At 24.3% G+C, this 23095-nt stretch overlaps 1 protein-coding gene across 3 annotated transcripts in view; it reads right to left on the bottom strand.

Moving 5' to 3' along the window:
- The window catches only part of MYPT-75D (Myosin phosphatase targeting subunit 75D), a 120611-nt gene that overhangs the window by 69594 nt on the left and 27922 nt on the right, over positions 1 to 23095 (bottom strand). For all 3 annotated transcript variants that reach the window (XM_065504836.1, XM_065504835.1, XM_065504837.1), the window contains exon 2: positions 587 to 645. The gene's annotated coding sequence lies outside the window, so the exon portion shown is untranslated. The remainder of the gene's footprint in view (positions 1 to 586; positions 646 to 23095) is intronic.

Raw genomic sequence — 23095 nt, forward strand, 5'->3', positions numbered from 1 at the left:
TAAGAATTTTATCGAAAACTTGTTATATTGCCTTTTTAAATTAGGTTATTTCGCCAAAGAGAATATTTCCCCAGTTAGATATTTTGGGAATTCTGGAAATAAATTTAGGAATTTATTTAAAAACTTGTTAATTAAAGATTTTTCTTAATAACTTGTAAATAGTATTGCAATTTTAAGTCCTTATAAAATTTTGCTAATAAAATTTAATGATTTGGATAATTTGGGATTTTTTAAATTTTTTTTGGGAATTTATTTAAAAAAAAAAAATTTAATCCAATTTCAAATAAATTTCCCCAATTGGAAATTTTCTGATTGTTTTAGGAATTCCTTAGAAAAATTTAAGAATTTTTTAAAAATAGGAATTATCTTAAATACTAAAGCACTTATTCATAAATTTTCTTTTAAATTTAAACAAAGTTTAAAAATCAAATTTTTATTGGAAATTTCAATTTAAAATTTGTTTATGAATATGGCGATAAATTTCCTTAGTTGGATATATTAGGGATTCCTAGGGATTGATTTTTCGTGTTTTATATTTTACGAATTTTTTAAAATAAAATAATTTTATTGAAATACAAATACTAACCTTTTTGCATTTTTCTTGCCCATACACAAATACTTGCTGTAAATTCCTTTCAAAAATGGCTGAAAATAGAAAAACAAACAATAAATTACAATCAAGTGACAAAAAAAATCAAACTTTTAACAAATTACAGCATTTAAATAACAAAAAATAAAAGTTTTCACTCTTCCCCTTTAAATAAAATGGCGAAAAACTTTTTCCTTTCATTTAGAAAAAAGCAACCAGTCATACATATGTTTTTATAAACTTAGTGGCATCTCTTAGCTACAAAAAATAATTATTCCCCACCAGAGAGTGCAATTGTTGTGTGGCGCTCTCTCTCTTTCTATATATCCCCCTTTGCATTTAGTTTTTATGGTTGAACTGCAAGAACAACAATGATACAATTTGTTAAACAACATCCCCCCTTTAATAGATTCTAGCGAATAAGTGTTGTTGTTGTTGCCTTTATTTTTGTAGTTTTTTTTATGGCAACCAACAACAACTGCAAAAAACTCTTGACAAACTTTGGGTATGAAAGCCGGTGTATATGCGGCATTATTTAACATGAATGAGTTTTTGTTTTGGCTTGTTTTGCGCCTTGTTGGTAGAAAAGACAAAACACAGAAAAAAACGCCAGCAACAACAACAACAATAATAAACACCTCAACGGAAATTCACTTGTAAATGTTTGCAATTTTTTTTTTCGAGGGGGGCCTGCAGACATTTTTATGTTTGGCTGTGTGTTGTTGGTTGATTTTATTGTTGTTTTGTTTTACCAACATGTCGTTGCTTGCTGCTCCTTCTTTATTTGTTTGTTTTTGTTGTTATTATTACTTCTACTTTTTTTTTGTTGTAGAGCAGCCAGAGTGTATGGTGTTGACTGGTACTGCTGCTACTACGGAGGTTGTTGCTGTATTATGCTAGCGTGTTGAGAAAACATTTTGTTAAACAGAGTTTTGTTTTTTTTTTCTGTTTTGAGCAATTTTCAACGTACACAATACATAGTGGAAAATACATTGAACTGAACAAATATCGCAGAAACAATTGTACATATGAAGTTACCTCGAATATGAAATGCAGTAAACTGACAGGGATTCTCAACTAAACAGACAAACAAAACCTTAAAAAATCTTTATTTAACCCCAACATTTTGTCTTTAAATTTCAAAACTTTACTTCAAATTGATAATTTTTTGCTCAGTATCATGTTTGCGAACCCCTTACAAAGCACCAAAGGGAAATGAAAACTTTGTTAAATATTTTTTCATGTTTAGTTTTTTCATTCTAGGTCTTTTGTGTATTTTTTTCAAATTTATTTTTGTAGGTGGTAGCTTCTTCTATGGCTGTTAGTGGCAGCTGTGTTGATGTCAGCGTTTTAAAAATTTAAAACAAATACTAGATAAATGGTTGTAGTGGCAACGTTTGAAATTTTCCAAAACAATTCAAAAAAAAAAAATCTCTTTGTTTTGGTTTGTTTTTCATTTTTTTTGTCCCGTATGGGACGCCACGGAAAACAAACAATAAAAAGAAATTAACAAAACCATCAACAAGAATAGAATAATTTTCCACACACAAAACCAAAAAAAAATGTGAGTATCCGCAGCAGCAACAACAACAATACCAACAATGAAAACAAACAAAAAATAACTGCAAGTATGAGTACTCAACAAAACAAGTACTCATACTTGTTTCCATTAAAGTTTGGTACTCTCAAACTCATTTCATTTAAAGAGATCATTCATACTCATAAAAGGTATGAACCGTAATAATTATGATGATGATGTTGTTGTTGTTGTTGATTTGTAACAAAACAATAACAATTTGTACAGCAATAATAACACTAACCCCCAGTAACACGAATTCAGGTTATGTTTTAACTAATAGTTATACTGACAGTTTTCATACAAAAATAATTTTAACCGACAGTATAACTATTAGTTAAGGCATAACCAGACTTGGTGTTAATGGGGGTAACTAACATAATCAAAAGCAACTGAAACTGAAACAACTTGTTAAAGAACAACTAAAGGCCATTGTTTTTCACACAAACTTGTGGAAATACACCACACTCCACTCTATTTGTTCTAAATTTTAAGGCTGGCTAATACAGTGGGCACAATACAGAAATATATTTAAAATGTTTAAACAATTGTAAACAATCTCTAAATCTAATTACTAAATTTAACTGATTTTTAACCATTTTCTAAGAAATTTCCTGAATTCCCTAAAGAAATTTTCTTTTTGCTTAAATTTTCTAATTTAAAATTACACAAATTTGCACAAATTCTTAAAATTAAAACGTTTTTTTAAAGAATTCCTTAAACATTCTAAAAAATTTCCAAAATATCCAACTGGGGAAATTTTATTTTTGGAAAAAATACATATTTTAAAATACAATTGTGATTAGTTTTTCAAAAAATTATATATTTTAAAATTTTTTTAAAGAATTCCTAAAATAATTTCAAAAATTCCCAAAATCTTTAAACCGGGAAAGTTAATTTTTCTTCAATTTCCTATTTTAAAACGTTACTAGTAACAAGCATTAATTAATTGTAGGTATTGTTGAAAAATAATTAAATTTTAAGGTTTTTTTGTGAATTCCTAAAATAATTTAAAAAAAAATCCCAAAATATCAAACAGAGAAAATTTAATTATTGGCAGAATTTCTTAGTTTAAAATGGCAATAGAATAAGTTTTGAAACAATTTTTAAATTTTTTTAATGAATTCCTCAATTAATTTCAAATATTCAAATATTTAACTCAAGAATTTTTTATTGCAAACATTTTTTTATGGAAATTGTAAGTTTTGTAAAAATTTATTAATCTTAACGTTTTTTATTAAATTCCTAAAAAAATTCCCAAAATATCAAACTGGGGAAATATTATTTTTGGCAAAATTTACTAATTTAAAATTTAAGAATTCTTAATTCTAAAGTTTTGCAATGAATTCCGATAACAATTTGAAAAATTCCCAAAATATCTTAACTCGGGAAATATTATTTTCAGCAAAACTCAGTATTTCAAAAGGGCTTGAATAACAAGTTTTGAAAAAATTCTTAAATTGAAAAAAAAAATATGAATTCCTAAAAACTATTTCCATAATTTCCAAAATTTCTAACTCGGGAAATTTAATTTTTGTAAAAATTTCCATTTTTATATTGTCATTACTAACACGAGTTCTTTAAATATTAGAATTTATAAAGTTTTTCTACAAATTCCTAAAACAATTTAAAAAATTCCCAAAATATCAAACTGGGGAAATTTAATTTTCATCAAAATTTCCTATTTCAAAAGGGCATAAGTAACAAGTTTTGAAAAATCTTAAATTTAAAAGATTTTTAATGAATTCCTAAAATAATTTCAAAAATTCCCAAAATATCTAACTCGGGAAATTTTATTTTTACAAAAATTCCCTTTTTAAAACGGCATTACTAACACGAGTACTTAAAATATTAGAATTTATAAAGTTTTTCTATAAATTCCGAAAACAATTTAAAAAATTCCCAAAATATCAAACTGGGGAAATTTAATTTTCATCAAAATTTCCTATTTCAAAAGGGCATAAGTAACAAATTTTGAAAAATCTTAAATTTAAAAGATTTTTAAAGAATTCCTAAAATAATTTCATAAATTCCCAAAATATCTAACTCGGGAAATTTTATTTTTACAAAAATTCCCTTTTTAAAACGGCATTACTAACACGAGTACTTAAAATATTCGAATTTACAAAGTTTTTCTATAAATTCCTAAAACAATTAAAAAAACTCCCAAAATATCAAACTGGGGAAATTTAATTTTCATCAAAATTTCCTATTTCAAAAGAGCATAAGTAACAAGTTTTGAAAAATCTTAAATTTAAAAGATTTTTAAAGAATTCCTAAAATAATTTCATAAATTCCCAAAATATCTAACTCGGGAAATTTTATTTTTACAAAAATTCCTTTTTTAAAACGGCATTACTAACACGAGTACATAAAATATTCGAATTTCCAAAGTTTTTCTACAAATTCCTAAAACAATTTAAAAAATTCCCAAAATATCAAACTGGGGAAATTTAATTTTCAACAAAATTCCTTATTTCAAATAGGCATGAGTAACAAGTTTTGAAAAATCTTAAATTTAAAAGATTTTTAATGAATTCCTAACACAATTTCCAGAATTCCCAAAATACCCAACTGGCGAAATTTAATTTTCTGCAAAATTCCTTTTTTAAAAAGGCAATACTAACACGAGTTCTTAAAATTTTTGAATTTACAAAGTTTTTCTAGAAATTCCTAAAACAATTTAAAAAATTCCCAAAATATCTAACTGGGGAAATTTAATTTTTGGCAAAATTTTTAATTTAAAATAACATAGTAACAAGTTTTGAAAAATCTTAAATTTAACAGATTTTTAATGAATTCCTAAAAAAATCAAAAAAATCCCAAAATATCTAACTCGGGAAATTTAATTTTTGCAAAAATTCCCTTTTTAAAAAGGAATTACTGACATGAGTTCTTAAAATATTAGAATTTATAAAGTTTTTCTAGAAATTCCTAAAACAATTTAAACTCGGGAAATTAAATTTTTGTAAAAATTCCCTTAACTCGGGAAATTTTATTTTTGGCAAAATTTTTAATTTAAAATAACATAGTAACCAGTATTGAAAAATCTTAAATTTAACAGATTTTTAATGAATTCCTAAAAAAAATTTAAAAAATTCCCAAAATACCAAACTCGGGAAATTTTATTTTTGGAAAAATTTCATTTTTCAAAAAGGAATTACTGACAAGAGTTCGCAAAATTCTTGAAATTACAAAGTTTTTTAATGAATTCCTAAAAAATTTCAAAAAATCCCAAAAAATATCTAACTCGGGAAATTATATTTTTGCAAAAATTCCCTTTTTAAAAAAGAGAGAGTAAACAAGAGTTGGTAAAATTCTTGAAATTACAAAGGTTTTTAATGAATTCCTTAAAAAATTTCAAAAAGTCCCAAAATATCCAACTCGGGAAATTTTATTTTTGTAAAAATTCCATTTTACAAAAAAGCATTACTATCTAACAAGACTTTATATAATTCTTGAAATTACAAAGTTTTTTTTATGAATTACTTAAAAAAATTTCAAAAATATCCAACTAGGGAAATTTTATTTTTTAAAAAAATGTTACTTGTACCTAAATAATTTTTTAAATTCTCAAATAAATTTGAAAAATTCCCAAAATAAAATAAAATTTCCCTAGTTGGGAAATTTCTTACTTATTTTGGATTTAAGAAAATTCTTAATTTAAACTAAATTTTTGTCCAAATATTAATTTGAAAGTTTCGTTTTTAGCCCCACTGTATGGAGGCTATAAAGTTAATGTTTATCATCATTAACAACCTCAATAAGTGCTACTTATAAGTTTTTTTGTATACGAAACTTTTTTTTATAGTTTTTTTTGTTGAAATTTTATAAAATAACACTTGCAGTATAAATATAGTACAGAATTCCATAAATAAAAATAGAATTCATTCATAAAATATTTTTGGTATTTTTGTTTTCTGTATTTAAAAATAAAATTCGAAACAACAATTTTTTTCAAGTGAAAGTTTTTAATGCCGAAATATTCAAGTATTTTTTTTTGTGTTGTGTTGTTGTTGCTGTTAAAAACTAGCACAGATTAAATGAAAAACCAGCAGCAAATGAACAATGTTCGTGTTATTTGCGGTCAAAATGTGCCAAGTAGTAATTTGGGTCAAAATCTTGTTAAAAATGTAATTTGTTTATAATAGCACTGTTCGTTCGTTCGTTCGTTAGTTTGCGTACGTTTGCTATGGGCGCAATGTAAATGGAAGTGAAAGAAAGAGAAACTATTTAATGCGAAAATCTAGGCAAAAAAAAAATTCTAAAAAATTTTTGTAATTTTATACAGCTCCCAGCATGCTGGGAGCTGCTGCAGCAGTTAAGCAAGTATTCAATGTATCCCTTATAGACAGTAATTGTTACTAATTGGCTAACTTCATTTGATATATTTTGGGTAATTTGTCATATACATATGTGCTCTTTGGTTACTTTATACATCCCAGGTAATCTAAAGTTAAGACAATTGTCACTTTATTGTCTCTAAGTAATCTAGAGTGTAGACACTTTAAACGTTTATTGTTTACTGCACTTTAGAAAGTTGTTATTTCACCCGCCAGAAGTAATATTTTGGAGAGTTTAAATTTTTTTTTTACGAATTCCTATAACGATTTCAAAAATTTCCAAAATCTTCAAATTTTTTTTTCAAGAATTCCTAAAACAATTTTTGAAAATTCCCAAAATCTTCAACCCAGGAAATTAAATTTTTCTTCAATTTCCTATTATATGTTAAAATAACTAGTCAATTAGCTTAAATTTAAAGATATTTTATGAATTCCTAAAAAAATTTTCAAAAATTCCCAAAATACCCAACTGGGGAAATTTTTTTTTTTGAAAAAAATTGATTTTTTAAATACAATTGTAATTAGTTTTGAAAATAAATTTTAATTTTAAAATTTTTTTATGAATTCCTAAAACAATTTTAAAAATTCCCAAAAATACCCATCTGGGGAAATTTTATTTTTGAAAAAAATACATTTTTTAAATACAATTGTAATTAGTTTTGAAAATAAATTTAAATTTTTAAATTTTTTTATGAATTCCTAAAACAATTTTAAAAATTCCCAAAATATCCAACTGGGGAAATTTAATTTTTGAAAATAATTGATTTTTTAATACAATCTTAATTAGTTTTGAAAATAAATTTAAATTTTTTTTTAAGAATTCCTAAAACAATTTTCAAAAATTCCCAAAATATCCAACTGGGGAAATTTTATTTTTAAAAAAAATACATGTTTAAATACAATTATAATTAGTTTTGAAAATAAATTTGAATTTTAAAACTTTTTTTAAGAATTCCTAAACCAATTTTCAAAATTCCCAAAATAACCAACTGGGGAAATTTTATTTTTGAGAAAAATACATTTCATAAATACAATTGCTATTAGTTTTGAAAATAAATTTTTTTTATAAATTCCTAAAAAAAATTTAAAAATTCCCAAAATATCCAACTGGGGAAATTTTATTTTTGAAAAAAAATACATTTTTAAATACAATTGTAATTAGTTTTGAAATTAAATTTATATTTAAAATTTTTTTCAAGAATTCCTAAAACAATTTCAAAAATACCCAAAATCTTCATGCCGGGAAATTCAATTTTTCTACAATTTTCTATTACATGTTAAAATAACTAGTTAAGTAGCTGACTAACCGGTATGTGCATCCAATAATTTGGACCAGCTATCTGACAGTCTTTTTGTAATCAAAAAAGTGACAAGCAGGTGGTCATGCTTAGGACTTGAACTAGTTGTCACCCTAAGTGATAGGTAAATTCACTTGTTAGGGACAGTCATCAAGAACTGCTGGTTTATTGACCTTTTAATTAAAGTTATCACTGTGACGATGTGTAAGAATATTATATAATCCACATATGTTTGCAATCCAACAATAATTATCTCAAAAACTATTTATTATTTTTATCATAACTCTAACATATTAATAACAAAAAAATTTGCATATCATACAATTAAATAAGTTTTGTACATATCTATTTATTTATATTTTCATTTAATACATACGAACACACACAAGTACGTTCCATGCATTCTATTTTTCTCGAGAATAAACAGTCGTTATAACTTCATTAATTTTCCTCATGTCTTCATTGTGACAATTATATTAGCACCTGATAGTTTGTAGGTATGTAAATCTGTTTGTATTATGTATGTATCTGTAAGTAAGTGCATGTGTGCGTGAAAATAAATAATAATACAAAATAATTATTATTATTATAAACACCTACAAACATTCAAATACACACTCTACTATCATCGTCATTCAACTTTGTATTATATATTTTGAATATTTATTATACGAGCAAATGCTAAATATTTAACGTTTGTATGAAAAATTGTGAATAAAAGTTTCATAGCGCAAAATATTACTAAATAAATAAGAGGGCGAACTGAACATTACTTTAAAAAGTCTCAATTTGACAATACTGAGGAAAGCTTTGAATATTTTTCCACTACATGCCTAAATTTAATACATTTTTAACGATTTCCCAAAATAATTTAAAAAATTTCCAAAATTCCCTATTCAGAAACATTGGCTTTTTAGCAAATTTCTTATTTTAAAAAATTATTTAAAAAATTTTTCATGATTTTCTAAAAAAAAATTTTAAAAAATTCCCAAAATATTTAACTAAGAAAATTGTATTTTTGCCAAATTTTTTTAATTCAAAACAGCAACATTAAAATGTTTTTCGAAAATTTTTAATTCTAAGAGCTTTTTAATGAATTCCTAAAAAAATTCAAAAATCTCCAAAATATCCAACTCTTCAAACTTAGTTTTAAGAAAAATTTGCTATTTTAAAACGACTATAGTAACCAGTTTTGTAACAATATTAAATTTTAAAGGTTTTTATTAAATTTCTAAAGTAATTTTAAAAATTCCCAAAATATCAATCTAGGGAAGTTTGCAAGATTTTCTTTTCTAAATAAATTTCAAAAAAAAATATTAATAAAATTCATAAATTTAAAAGTTTTATTAAGAAATTCCTAAAAAAAAATATAAAATTTATTTTTTTTTTTGAATTCCTAAAACAATTTCAAAAATCCCCAAAATTTCCAACTCGAGATTTTTTATTTTTGGCAAGAAAGAAAATTCAAAATTTTTGAAATGAATTCCTAAATATTTTTAAAAATTCCAAAAAATATCCATCTCGAGAATTTTTTTAGAAAAATTCTCAAATTTGCATTGATTTATAGATTCCTAAAATATGTATTTTTAAAAATTCCCAACATTAAAACATTAAAATTTTCTATTTTAAATTGGGTTTTAAAAAATTAAACTCGAGAAAGTGTGTTTTTGGCAGAATTTTGTATTTTAATATGGTTTAAGAAAATTCTAAAATGTTTTAAAATTAATTCCTAAAACATTTTTAAAAATTCCCAAAATCTACATCTCGGCAAATCGTAATATTGGAAAAAAATATTATTTTATAATGTTTGTACAAGTTTTAAACAAATTTTTATGAATTCCTAAAATATTTTTAAAAATACCCAAAATATCCAACTCTGGAAACTGTCTTTTTAGAAAAATTCTAAAAACTTAAATTGTTTTTAAATATCAAAATACGGGAAAGTGTGTTTTTGGCAAACATTTTTTATTTTAACATGTTTTAAGAAAATTCGAAAACTTTAAAATGAATTCCTAAAATAATTTCAAAAATTCCCAAAATTCAAAATCGAGAAATCGTGTTTTTGAAAAAAAATTCTAATTTTAAAATGGCATACAAACAAGTTTTATAAATTTCAAAGTTTTTTTTTAATTCCTAAAATAATTTACAAAATTCCCAAAATATTTAACTCGGGAAATTGTTTTTTTTTTTTGAAAAATTCCCAAAATTTAAATTGATTTTAAGATAAATTTTGTAAAAAAAAAAATATTTTAATTCCCAAAATATTTTTAAAAATTCCCAAAATATCCAACTCGGGAAATTTTATTTTTAGAAATATTTCCAAATTTAAATTGATTTGAAGATAAATTTAAAAAAAAAAAAACCCATTAATTTTTTTTTTTTAATTCCTAAAACATTTAAAAAATTCCCAAAATATCCAACTCGGGAAATTTAATTTTTAGAAAAATTACCAAAATTTAAATTGATCTCAAGATAAATTTGTAAAAAAATATTAAATTAAAGAATTTTCGTAAAATTCCTAAAATAATTTCAAAAATTCCCAAAATATCCAACTCAGGAAAATTTTTTTTTTCCAAAATTTTTTATTTTTAACAATTTCCTATAACTAAATTTCCTGAATATCCAAAATATTCTAAGCGAAAAAAGTAATTTGAAGTTTGCCCTTTATATTTGCCTATGTTATCTATCAATCACAATGAAAAATTCTAATTTTAAAATGGCATACAAATAAGTTTTATAAAACGATTAAATTTCAAAGTTTTTTTTTTAATTCCTAAAATAATTTACAAAATTCCCAAAATATTTAACTCGGGAATTTGTTTTTTTTTTTGAAAAATTCCCAAAATTTTAATTGATTTGAAGATAATTGTTTTTAAAAAAAGTGTTTCTTTAATTCCCAAAATATTTTTAAAAATTCCCAAAATATCCAACTATGGAAATTTTATTTTTAGAAAATTTTCCAAATTTAAATTTATTTGAAGATAAATTAAAAATAAGTTTTTTTAATTCCCAAAATATTTTTAAAAATTCCCAAAATATCCAACTCGGGAAATTTTATTTTTAGAAAAATTACCAAAATTTAAATTGATTTCAAGATAAATTTGTAAAAAAAAATATTAAATTAAAGAATTTTCGTAAAATTCCTAAAAAAAATTTAAAAAATTCCCAAAATATCCAACTCGGGAAATTTTTTTTTCCAAACTTTTTTATTTTTAACAAGTTCCTATAACTAAATTTTCTGAATAACCAAAATATTCTAAGCGAAAAAAGTAATTTGAAGTTTGCCCTTATATTTGCCTTTGTTATCTATCAATCACAAATGTCAGGTACAATCTAGCAACAACAACTACAACAATTAACTATAACACAAATAAAAAGATAATAAATGATATGAACAATTTGTTTATATAAAAGATTAATAAAAAAAAATTATAGATTGATATGTAGATAAAAAAATATGGCAAAAATATTTTTTTTATAATAAAAACTTTTTATTACAAATGAATTCCGTTACGATTTCCTGTGTGAAAAATATATATTTAAGAGTTTTGTATTAAGAAGATTAATTAACTTAGTTTTCTTCGGCACACATTTGCTTTATTTAAATGTAATTTCATTTGAACCGCCCTTAAGGGTTGATAAAATTAGCAATTCATCTAATTAAAGTCAACACCTCATAACTTTGCCCAAACTGTATAATAAGGTCATAATGTATGCAAAAGAGATTAAGGCGTATTAAGAAAATTGTAATTATTAACTTATAAATCAGGTATAGCACAATAAATTTTATATAATTAAGAAACTAAAAACAATTGCTTTAAGTTATAGTGTAAAAAAAGTCAACAATAATGTGCTAATAGGTTTTTTACATATTTAGTTCCGGGTCTTACTCCCCTTTGTTATCTATGTTAACCAACAGTACTAAATCAAAATTGTCATGTATCGTGCTAATTTCATTGTAAAACTTGTAAAAAATCACGTAGATTTCTTTAACTGCTTTTTTGAAATTACATTTTTATTCCTACTTTTGAAATGATTAGCTACAATAGCTGGTTTCTCTTTTTTTATTTTTTATTTTTTTAATATAAAAACAACGGAAGAAAAGTGTGCAAAACGGTTTCATTTCATTTCAAATTAACAGCAAATCACTATTCAGTGAACTGACATTTTGTAATTAAGTTTGTTAAGTAGTTAAAGATCTGTTATATTATTATTATTAGGTTTTCTTTTCTAACTTTTAGATACTGAATTTTTGTAATTTGTTTGTTTAGCTGCTGCTGCTGCTACTTCTCTTGCAATATTTACTGTTTCTACTTACTTACTCTTATTTTATTTATAAAGTCTTTTAGTTTTGTGTATTTTATTTTTTAAACATTTTCTGGTATAAATTCTCTCTTGTATTTATTATTACAATTTGAGACTTAATCCTATTACGTTGAATTGCCTTTCTGTATGTCATTTCTGGGTGCTTAGTTTTTTTTCTTCTATAGTTTTAACATGTCTAACCTGTAGCTGTATAGACAACAGAAAGTATTTCCATGCTGTTAAAGGGTTGGCAACATTTGTCAAACAATAAATCAAACATTTTTATTAAATTCCTAAAATAATTTCAAAAATTCCCAAAATACCCAACACGGGAAATTTTCTTTTTGAGCATAAATTCTTATTTGAAATGGCAATTTTTAAAAAAATTTGGAAAATTTCTTGAATTTTTTTAAAATTTTAATGAATTCCTAAAATAATTTCTAAAATTCCCATAATTTCCCTTTCGCGAAATTTTCTTTTTCCAGGATTTGACTATTTTAAAATGACAATTCGAAGCAGGTTTTCAAAAAATTTTAAATTTTTAAGTTTTAAAATAAATTCCTAAAAACATTTCCAAAATTCCCAAAATATCCAACTCGGGAAATTTTCTTTTTGAGCCGAAATTCCTATTTAAAATGGCAATTCTAAAAAATTTCTAACATTTCCTGAACAATTTCCAAAATTCCCAAAATATTCAAATTTTAATTTTAACCAGATTTTGAAAAAAATCAAATTTTTTTAAGTTTTAAAATAAATTGTTAAAACGTTTTAAAAAAATTCCCAAAATTCCTACTCGGGAAATTTAATTTTTGAGCCTAAACCTATTTAAAATTCTAATTCTAAAATATTTTTGAAAATTTCTGGAATTTTCATAATTTTTAATGAATTCCTAAAATAGTTTTAAAAAATCCAACTCGGGAAAAATTTATTTTGGAAACATTTCTTAGTTTAAAGTGACAATACTAACAAATTTTGGGAATATTCTTAAATTTTGAAGTTTTTTACTGAATTCCTAAAACAGTTTTAAAAAATTCCCAAAATATCCAACTCGGGAAAAAAATTTTTTTTGGATAAATTTCCAATTTTAAAGTGATACTAAAATATTTTGAAAATATTCCTTAATTTTAAAGTTTTTTTATTGAATTCCTAAAATAATTTCAAAAATTCCCAAAATATCCAACTCGGGAAAAATTTATTTTGGAAAAATTTCTTAGTTTAAAGTGACAATACTAACAAATTTTGGGAATATTCTTAAATTTTGAAGTTTTTTACTGAATTCCTAAAAGAATCCCAAAATATCCAACTCGGGAAAAAAATTTTTTTTGGATAAATTTCCAATTTTAAAGTGATACTAAAATATTTTGAAAATATTCCTTAATTTTAAAGTTTTTTTATTGAATTCCTAAAATAATTTTAAAAATTCCCAAAATATCCAACTCGGGAAAAATTTATTTTGGCAAAATTTCTTAGTTTAAAGTGACAATACTAACAAATTTTGGGAATATTCTTAAACTTTAAAGTTTTTTACTGAATTCCTAAAAGAATTTAAAAAATTCCCAAAATATCCAACTCGGGAAAAAATTTTTTTTTGGATAAATTTCCAATTTTAAAGTGATACTAAAATATTTTGAAAATATTCCTTAATTTTAAAGTTTTTTTATTGAATTCCTAAAATAATTTAAAAAATTACCAAAATATCCAACTCGGGAAAAATTTATTTTGGCAAAATGTCTTAGTTTAAAGTGACAATACTAACAAATTTTGGAAATATTCTTAAACTTTAAAGTTTTTTACTGAATTCCTAAAACAGATTTAAAAAATTCCCAAAATATCCAACTCGGGAAAATTTTTTTTTTTGATAAATTTCCAATTTTAAAGTGATACTAAAATATTTTGAAAATATTCCTTAATTTTAAAGTTTTATTGAATTCCTAAAAGAATTTCAAAAATTACCAAAATATCCAACTGGGGAAAAATTTATTTTGGTAAAATTTCTGATTTTAAAGTGGCATTACTAAAATGTTTGAAAATATTTTTAAAAATTTCCAAAATACCCAACTCGGCAACTGTTTCCTTTTGCAAAATTTTTTAGTTTAAAAAAAAATACCAAGGATAATAATATATTCCTCAATTTTAAAGTTTTTTTTTTAAATTCCGAAAACAATATAAAAAATTCCCAAAATATCCAACTCGGGAAATTATTCCTTACGCAAAATTTCATATTTTAAAATGAAAAATAAGAATATATTCCTCAATTTTAAAGTTTTTTTTTTAAATTCCTAAAACCATGTCCAAAATTCCCAAAATATCAAACTCGGGAAATGTTCTTTTTCGCCAAATTTCGTATTTTAATATAAAAATACTTACAAGTTTTGAAAATATTCCAGAATTTTAAAGTTTTTTTTTGAATTCCTAAAACAATTTTAAAAATCCCCAAAATATCCTACTCGGGAAATTTAATTTTTGAAAAAATTGCCCATTTTTAAAAGGCAATACTATTTTTAAGGCAAATACTAATTTAGGAGATCATTAATAAATTCCTAAAATAATTTTAAAATTTCCTAATGTCCACTGGGGAAATTTTATATTTATGAGAATGTCCTATTTTAAAAACGCAATCAATACTAATAAGTTTTGAAATTATTTTTAAATTTTAAAGTTTTTAATGATTTCCGAAAATTAATTTCTTTAATTCGTTAAGAATTCCTATATGCTGAAAGACATATAAGACTTGTCTAATTGTTTGTTATTACAAAAAATAACAATTAAGAAAACGAATGAGACTCTTCAAATATATCATATAGTTTATATTTGACAGCTGTTTAATATCTCTGACACCTGACCATCCCTTATGAGTCATAATAAGCAACCACTGGCATGTTAAAATTTTATTTGCCCGATTTAATTTCACTAAACATTCAAAATTTGTTTTCTTTTCTTAAAAAAAAAATTGAAACCAATGGAAAATTTTTTGACATTATTTATTTGCTCACGTTCTAGTTATAAGATTCTAAATATTAAATAGAATTATTTGTGTTGTTTAACCTTGTATGGCTAAGATAACTTATCTTTTCACAACAAATTCATGAAATTCATTCATGAAACCAAATACCTCACTTACGTCAAATTAGATTATAATTCACTGAAATACCAAATCAAAATTTGTGCACTAATTTTTTAATTTTGTAAATAACAAAAAAACAGGAAACGCCTTAAACAAATTAACAAATTTTGATTAAAAATATATAAAGTTTGTAATAATAATTTTCCATAGATAAAAGTTTCATTGAACCAGTAAAATACACATTGGTGGGTCTATATTGTTTTCCAATGAAATAATTGAACAAATATTACTGTTTTTTTTATAAAAAACTAACAATTTAACTTAATTTTTTTTGTTTTATAATTAATCTGCAACCATTTTACCTTAAACTTAGTTTAAACTAAGTGTTAAATTAATGAGTAATTAAGTTTATTTAACTTAGCAATTATTAAATTTTTATTTAGAAATGTCTAAAATCAGTTATTTTCTTGTAAACTTAAGTTAAACTTAGTTTTAAACAAGATAACATTAATTTAATGCTATTAACCCAAGTTTAACTAAATTAAAATCAGACTTAACTGTTGAATTAAATTAATTTCCAGTTGGTTTAAACATTAGTGTTTTATGTGATTATTAAGCTGAAACATTTTACCTTAAACTCAGTTTAAACTTAATATTAATAAAATGAATTAAATAAATAAATGAATAATAATGAATAAATAATAAATTATTTATGTATTTATTAATAAATAATTATAAGAAACAAAAAATAAATATTCAAAGTTTTATGTAAAAATCTTTACTTTTGAAATTTTCTTTTAAACTCAATTTAAACTATGTTTTGAAAAGAAGATTATAATGAATATTTTTTAAAATATTCAAAGTTTTTTGTAAAATCTTTGTTTTTAAACTTTTCTCTTAAACTCAGTTTAAACTATGTTTTGAAAAGAAGATTATAATGAAAAACTCAGTTTAAACTGTTTCGAAAAGAAAATTATAATGATTAATTTTTTTAAATATTCTAAGTTTTATGTAAAAATCTTAATATTTAAACTTTTCTCTTAAACTCAGTTTAAACTATGTTTTGAAAAGAATATTATAATGAATATTTTTTAAAATATTTAAAATTTTTTGTAAAATTTTATTTTTAAACTTTTCTCTTAAACTCTGTTTTTATTTTGATATTTTGAGAAATATTCAATGTTTTATGTAAAAATCTTTATTTTTAAAAATTTCCTTTAAACTCTAGTTTAAGCTGAGTTTAAAAGAAATGTTTTGAAAAGTAGATTATAATGAATATTTTTTCTTAACTTAATTTTTCTACAGTTTTACTTAACCAATATCAAACTATAGTTTAACTATCTTTTTATTTATTTGTGTAGGGTATTTAAATTGTTTAAATATCTGATTATTTTCTTCTACTATAGTTTTCATGTTTAGCTTTATACTCTTTTAGCTGCTTAACTTTAAGTATGTTCTTGTACGATTTTATATTTTAACAAACAATTTAGTTTTTCTTTTTTATAATAACCCAGCAAAATGTTAGGATAGGAGAATTGGAAAATATTTGGAAATTTTCAGATTTAAATTCTTTAAAAAATTAGTGACCGTAGCTAAAATTTATTCGCCAGTGGTTGCATAGACCCGAATATTCTTAAACTTTAAAGTTTTTTACTGAATTCCTAAAACAGTTTTAAAAAATTCCCAAAATATCCAACTCGGGAAACATTTTTTTTTGATAAATTTCCAATTTTAAAGTGATACTAAAATATTTTGAAAATATTCCTTAATTTTAAAGTTTTTTTTATTGAATTCCTAAAAGAATTTCAAAAATTCCCAAAATATCCAACTCGGGAAAAATTTCTTAGTTTAAAGTGACAATACTAACAAATTTTGGGAATATTCTTAAATTTTAAAGTTTTTTACTGAATTCCTAAAAGAATTTAAAAAATTCCCAAAATATCCAACTGGGGAAAAAATTATTTTGGCAAAATTTCTTAGTTTAAAGTGATAATACTAACAAATTTTGGGAATATTCTTAAACTTTAAAGTTTTTTACTGAATTCCTAAAAGAATTTAAAAAATTCCCAAAATATCCAACTCGGGAAAAATTTTTTTTGGATAAATTTCCAATTTTAAAGTGATACTAAAATATTTTGAAAATATTCCTTAATTTTAAAGTTTTTTATTGAATTCCTAAAAGTGGCAATACTGTGGCAATAAAATTTTGGTAAAATTTCTGATTTTAAAGTGGCAATACTAAAATTTTTGAAAATACATATTTTTAATTTAATTATTTTTAATGAATTCCTTAATGAATTCCATTAAGGACGGATGAACTGACAAAGAAGTCATGCTGAATATTGAGGATTAGAATGAATTAGAATGATGATATGGCTCGATTGGATCGAACTAATACGTCCATTTTGGTACTTTTTTATTTCACCAATCTGATTTTAGGTACCAAAAAGAACACGTTTTGGTACTTATCCTCAAGCTGTTTCCGTTTTCCCAAAAACTTAAAAACTTTTTCTTTAAAGTATTAAAACAGGAAGGAACACCAATCAAAATAATACTTTCTACTTGTAAAATTTGATTTTTAGTACCAAAATCTCCCCCCATTTGGTACTTTTTGGTAAACATGTAAGTTTTTTGCCTAAAAATTAAGGAAAACTATTAGACATGCATTTTTAAGAATTTTAAATTACAAATAGACAGTTTGGTACTTTTTGTAAGCTGGTGCCAAAAATTTCCCCCTTTTTGGTACTTTTTTGGAAAACATTAAAAGGATTAAAAGCATTAAAAGAACTTCTAAGTCACAAAATGGCAGTTTTTCTTGTTTTGGTACTTTTTGCAAATTTGTTTCAAATATGAATATTGCCAAGTAAAAGTACTTAGGATATTAAAAATAATAGTTTTACAAAAATGATTTAATTCTGAAGATGTGTTAAGGAATTTTTTACCATTATTAGGCTGGTAGCAAAAATTCCCCATTTTGGTACTTTTTTGGAAAATATGATTTTTGTCCTAAAAATTAACGAAAAATACTATAAATGCAATATAAGGACTTCTAAATCATAAAATGGAAGTTTTCTTGTTTTGGTACTTTTTGCAAAATTTATTTTTAGTGCATAAATATTGCCAAAAAAAGTACTTTGGTTATAAAAAATAATAGTTTTACTAAAAAAATTTTAATTCTGAAAAAGTGTTAATAAATTTTGGACAATTATTAAGCTGGTACCAAAAATTCTCCATTTTGGTACTTTTTTGAAAACATGTTTTTTTGTCCCAAAAATTAACGAAAAATACTATAAATGCGTATTGCATTTATCTAATTCTAATTTATAAAATGGAATTTTTTTTTGGTACTTTTTGAAAATTTTTATTTTAAATTTTTGAATATTGCAAAAAAAAAGTACTTAAAGTACATATTAAAAATATTAGTTTTACTACATTTTTTAATTCTAAAGAAGTGCTACGGCATTTTGGGCAATTATTAAGCTGATATCAAAAATTCCCTATTTTGGTACTTTTTTGAAAAATTTATAATTTTTGCAAATTTATTTAAAACATTTGTTTTGTTACATTTTCTTTAAGTCTGAATAGTTTTGAGACATTATAGGCTATTATTAAGCTGGTACCAAAAATTATCCTTCTATGGTACTTTTTGGTAAACAGGGTTTTTGGTGCGAAAGTAAAGGAAAAATAATTAAAATGCATTTTTAATAATTTTATCTTTCAAATAGAAAGTTTTAGTTAGAGAAATAAAAAGACTTTGAAATTCTGGTACTAAAAACACACTAAATACGAGAAAATCTCAGTAGTTTAAATTCTTTTAATAAAACTTTGCGCTGGGTTTTGAGAATTGTTTTTTTTTGTATTTATTTTGCAGTTGCTATTTCTATTTGTATTATTTTTTTCATTTTTTGCTAAATAGAATAACAGGTGATTTAAGTTTAATGTGCCGTTTTTTTTTCTAAACTAGTATAAGTTTTTTTATTCCACATTCTAGTACCAACAAGCCATCCATCTGTCTATGTATCTATCTGAATGACTGACTGTGTGATACTTAAACAAGTAAGAGTGCTATATTCGGCTGTGCCGAATCTTATATACCCTTCACCAAATTATACTTCAAAATTTTAAATATTTTTAGGTAAACAAAATTTAATTTTTTTTCCAGTTGTTTTTTGAATTTTTTGAAAAAAAAAAATTTTCGATTGTTATTTTAAATTTAATTTTTTTTTTTTTTAAATTTAAAATTTTTTTTTTTTAAATTTTAAAAATTTTTTTTTTTTAAATTTAAAATTTTTTTTTTTTTTTAATTTTAAAAATTTTTTTTTTTGTTTTTTCAATTTTTTTTTTTTTTTAAAAAAAAATTCGGGTTCAAAATTTTTTTTCCCGATTTTGACCCATTGTAGGTCCAACTTACTATGGTCTTATATACGTCGTTGCAAATGTCTTTGAAATATCTATCATTAGATATCCATATTGTCTATATTAATGTCTTAGTAATCCAGATATAGGTAAAAAATAGGTCAAAAATAGAGGTTGTCTTGGTTTTTTCCTCATATCTCAGCCATTTGTGGACCGATTTTGCTGATTTTAAATAGCAAAATTCTCGAAAGCATGTCTGACCGAATTATTGAAGATTTGGATCCCGAAGATATCTGGGGTCTTCAGAAAACTGATTTCAACAGACAGACAGACAGACAGACGGACAGACAGACAGACAGACAGACAGACGGACATGGCTTAATCGACTCCGCTATCTATAAGGATCCAGAATATATATACTTTATAGGGTCGGAAATGAAAAATGTAGAAATTACAAACGGAATGACAAACTTATATATACCCTTCTCACGAAGCTGAAGGGTATAAAAATCAAGTACCTTGTGTTGTTTTCTCAAGAATTCATACAACTTCATAAAGTTATTACGGAGTACTATTATGATTTTCAATATGAGTAAGAGTACTAGAAGATACAACTATTTTTTCATATGTTATTACTTATTTCTAGGTCTCGCAAACACTCGTAAATTTACCTTTAAACTAGTTTAAAGATTTTAGTTCTTTAGTGGGGCTTTATTTTAAAAGATCTCTATACATACAAACTATGAACCACAATTTGAAATTATGAAAAACTCTAAATACTTGTTTTGTTGTTTAGGCGTTTTTCTGCCACTTTAGAACAAATTTCTAATGAGTTCACAGACGGAGGTGTTTACTGCTTTTATTTTTTTGTTGCGATTTTAGCCATTTTGCACTTGTAATTTTGTTTTTATGATGTAATCAAAGATAATTTATTAGTTAAACAGTGCATTACGTTAGAAAAAAGGTGAGACAATTTGTTAGCGTATAAATTGCGAAATATGAAAAGAACAAAAACTGGATAAAAACTAAATGGAAAAAGTCACGTTTTCTTGGAAAATATAAACGATACTTAAAACTTAAATTACGTTGTTGCTAGAAATATTAATTTTTCAATTTTATTTGAAATTTATTAAGAAAACGAAAATGAATTTTTCCTTATTATGATAAAAATACTTGATCACATTATAGATAAAAAAAATTATTCATAATAAAATAGAAGAAATAAGCTTAATTTAGGTAGAAAAAACTGTTTTGTAATTTTTATAACTTTTTTAAAAATTTTATTACAGGTACCAAACATTTCCCTTTTTTTTTGGTACTTTTTTCAAATGCACCATTCAATCATAGGTCTATTCTAGCTTCTCGTATATCTTTATATTGCGAGAGACTATGGACGAGATACTATAGACGATAATCTCTACACGAGAGACTATACACGAGAGACTATGGGCGAGAGACTACAGACGATAGACTATGGACGAGAGACTATACACGAGATACTATAGACAAGATACTATAGACGAGAGACTATGGACGAGATTCTATAGACGAGAGACTATACACGAGAGACTATAGACGAGAAACTATAGACGAGATACTATAGACGTGAGACTATGGACGAGATACTATAGGCGAGAGACTATAGACGAGATATTATATACAAGAAACTATAGAGAAGAGACTATGGATGAGTTACTATAGACGAGAATCTATACACGAGAGACTATGGACTAGAGACTATACTCGAGATACTATAGACAAGATACTATAGACGAGAGACCATGGACGAGATTCTATAGACGAGAGACTATACATGAGAGACTATAGGCGAGAAACTATAGACGAGAACTATAGACGTGAAACTATGGACGAGGTACTGTAGGCGAGATATTATACACGAGAAACTTTAGACGAGAGACTATGGACGAGAGATTATACACGAGAAACTATAGACGAGATACTATAAACGAGAGACAATAGACGAGAGACTATGGGCGAGAGACTATAGACGATAGACTATGGACGAGAGACTATACACGAGATACTATAGACGAGAGACTATATACGAGAGACTATAGACGAGAAACTATAGACGAGATACTATAGACGTGAGACTATGGACGAGATACTATAGGCGAGAGACTATAGACTATAGACGAGTAACTATAGACGAGATACTATAGACGTGAGACTATGGACGAGATTCTATAGACGAGAGACTATACACGAGAGACTATAGACGAGAGACTATGGACGAGATTCTATAGACGAGAGACTATACACGAGATACTATGGACTAGAGACTATACACGAGAGACTATAGACGAGAGCCTATGGACGAGATTCTATAGACGAGAGACTATACACGAGAAACTATAGACGAGATACTATAGACGTGAGACTATGGACGAGATACTATAGGCGAGAGACTATAGACGAGAGACAATAGGCGAGAGACTATGGGCGAGAGACTATAGACGATAGACTATGGACGAGAGACTATACACGAGATACTATTGTCGAGATACTTAAACGAGAGACTATAGACAAGATTTTTTGGATTTTAGAAACTTAATTTCAATTGCTAGTTATTAAAAACATAACTAAAATAAATAAATCTCAGTAATTTAAGGTCTTTATATAGTCCTACTTTAGCTCTAATCGTAGGTTTATATAGCCCTAGTTTAGCTCTAATCGTAGGATTATATAGCCCTAGTCTTATTTTAAGTCAACTCTAGTTTTCCAGTTTTACAATAAAAATTATTAAGACATTCTATTGCAATTTTCTAGGTTTATGATTTCAAAACCACATTTTGAATTTAAACTAATGTGTATCACACATTTTATTTCGTAGAAGACATTGAGATTTTCTATAAAACTTAAAAAAAATATATGTATTTATTAGTTAATCTTCCAACAATAAAACATCTAAACTTAGCTATTGTTTAAGCATTAATAATAAAAACAATAACAGCTGTTAAATATTTATGACACCCCAAAAATAAAATTCAAAATTATGACATGTTTTTAAACAAAACAAAAAAAAACTCAAATAAAAACCTCGCCAAAAACAAAAGATAAAAGCGAAATCCAAGCGATTTCAAATTAAACATTTAAATTTATGTATCATTAATGGCTCTAAACAAAAAATGAAACTGGTTTAAATCTTAACAGAATTGTATTTGAAAATCTCAACTAGTTTTTCGGTTTCTGTTTAAAAATAAATTTCTATTTGTGCAAAAATATTTAACGCATGCGTAACATTCGATTAAAACTAAATTTATTTAGTTTTTCTCTTGTGAAAAAAAAGAAAAAAATTTCATTCAATTAAGTTTGTTTTTCAAAAATATAGAATACATTTCATGTCATTTCACAAATTGGATTTCGTGTTTTATTCCATTACAGTTTTTTTTTCTTCTTTCTAGATTTCTTTATTAGTTTGATTTGTTCGTTTTGTATTTATTTTGTGTATTTTTTTTTGCTTCTTTATCATAAATAAATTCAATTAAATGTGGAGTGGCAGACGGACGGAGGGACGGACAGACAGACTTACAATCGTATCAT

Source organism: Calliphora vicina, chromosome 3, assembly GCF_958450345.1.
Source record: "Calliphora vicina chromosome 3, idCalVici1.1, whole genome shotgun sequence".
NCBI classification, from domain to species: domain Eukaryota; kingdom Metazoa; phylum Arthropoda; class Insecta; order Diptera; family Calliphoridae; genus Calliphora; species Calliphora vicina.